We start from the raw sequence: 1969 nt of genomic DNA on the forward strand, positions 1-1969 counted from the left end.
ACAGCCTATCTGGCCAGGTGTGGTGGCTCACACTTGTAATCACAGCACTCTGGGAGGCTGACGCAGGAGGAGCGCTTGAGGCTAAGAGTTTGAGACCAGCCTAAATAACATTGTAAGACCTCGTCCCTACAAAATTTTTTTTAAAATTAGCCGGGAGTGATGGCATGCGCCTGTAGTTCTAGCCACTCCAGAGGCTAAGGCAAGAGGATTCCTGGAGCCCAGGAGCTCAAGACTGTAGTGAGCTCTGATGGTGATGGGGCCACTGCACTCCAGCCTGGGTGACAGAGCGAGACTCCGTCTCAAAAAAAAAAAAAAATTGGCCGGGCGTATCACGAGGTCAGGAGTTCAAGACCAGCCTGGTTAACATAGTGAAACCCCATCTCTACTAAAAATACAAAAAATTAGCCAGGCATGGTGGCAGGCACCTGTAATCCCAATTACTAGGGAGGCTGAGGCAGGAGAGTCACGCGACTGCACTCCAACCTGCGTGACAGTGTGAGACTCCGTCTTAAAAACAAAAAACAAACAACAACAAAAAAAACCAATGTGCAAAGTAGGCTGGGCACAGTGGCTCCTGCCTGTAATCCCAGCACTTTGGGAGGCCAAGGTGGGAGGATCACCTGAGGTCAAGAGTTCAAGACCAGCCTGGCCAACATGGTGAAACCCCATCTCTACTAAAAATACAAAAATTAGCGGAGTGTGGTGGCACACACCTGTTATCCCAGCTACTCGAAAGGCTGAGGAAAGGGGAAGCTGAGGCAGGAGAATCGATTGAACCCAGGAGGCAGAGGTTGCAGTGAGCCAAGATTGCACTGCAGTGAGCCAAGATTGCACCATTGCACTCCAGCCTGGGCAACAGCGAGACTTTGTCTCAAAAAAAAAAAAAAGTGCAAAGTAGGCTGGGCATGGTGGCTCATGCCTGTAATCCCAGTGCTTTGGGAGGTCCAGGTAGGTGGAGTTCAAGACCACCCTGGGCAATATAGCACGACCCTTTCTCTACAAAAAATTTAAAAACTAACAAGCCATAGTGGCGTACACCTGTAGTCCTGGCTATCTGCGGTGAGACAGCTTGAGGTTCACTGCAGCCTCAAGCTCCCAGGTTCAAGTGGTCCTCCCATCTCAGCTTCCTCAGTAGCTGGAACAACAGGAGCTCACCACTGCGCCCGGCTAATTTTTCAAATTTTCTTTGTAGAGAAGGGGTTTCACTACATGGTGTAGGCTGGAGCACAGTGGTAGGGTCTTGGCTCACTGCAGCCTTCATCTCCTGGGTTCAAGCGATTCTCCTACCTCAGCCTCCTGAATAGCTGGGATTACAGGCGCACGCCACCACACCCAACTAATTTTTGTATTTTCAGTAGAGACGGGGTTTCACCGTGTTGGCCAGGCTGGACTCTTTAACTCCTGACCTCAAGTTTTCCACCCACCCTGGCCTCCCAAAGTGCTAGGATTACAGGCAAGAGCCACTGCGCCCGCCCCCAGGCCCCATTTTCATTTGACACATGGCTACTGTAGCCTGAAGCTCTTCGCCAGTCTCATATCCCCAATTCTAGTCATCACAAGCCAAGTTCCCTCTGTTTTGTGCTGTTCGAAGTTTTAGTGGGGACCAGAAAGGAAGCTTAATGTGCCACATAGGTACAAACTGAAGGATATAAGACGAATTTTTATGAAGTGATGGATGGCAGAGTCAAAATCATTTTAGAGGAACTTTCAGTTCGCTACCATTTTACTGAGTAGATATCCTCAGTCCTCTGTAGGCCCCCCGAACCAGCAGTATCCCCTTAAAGAAACTCAATCCTTGGCAGCATGAAGCAAGGTCGGCCACAAAGGCAAAGGAGGCGGCTCGGGTAGAGAGGGAGTGGGTCCTGATTCCCAGCGGGGGAGCCTTCCAAAGGGTGCACTCTGGAAGAACCTCCCAAGGAGCCGACTTGGAGGCACTCGGCGCACCCAGGCCCGGCCCCGCGGAGGGCCG

This window comes from Mandrillus leucophaeus, unplaced genomic scaffold (genome assembly GCF_000951045.1).
Source record: "Mandrillus leucophaeus isolate KB7577 unplaced genomic scaffold, Mleu.le_1.0 Scaffold291, whole genome shotgun sequence".
Taxonomy (NCBI): Eukaryota; Metazoa; Chordata; class Mammalia; order Primates; family Cercopithecidae; genus Mandrillus; species Mandrillus leucophaeus.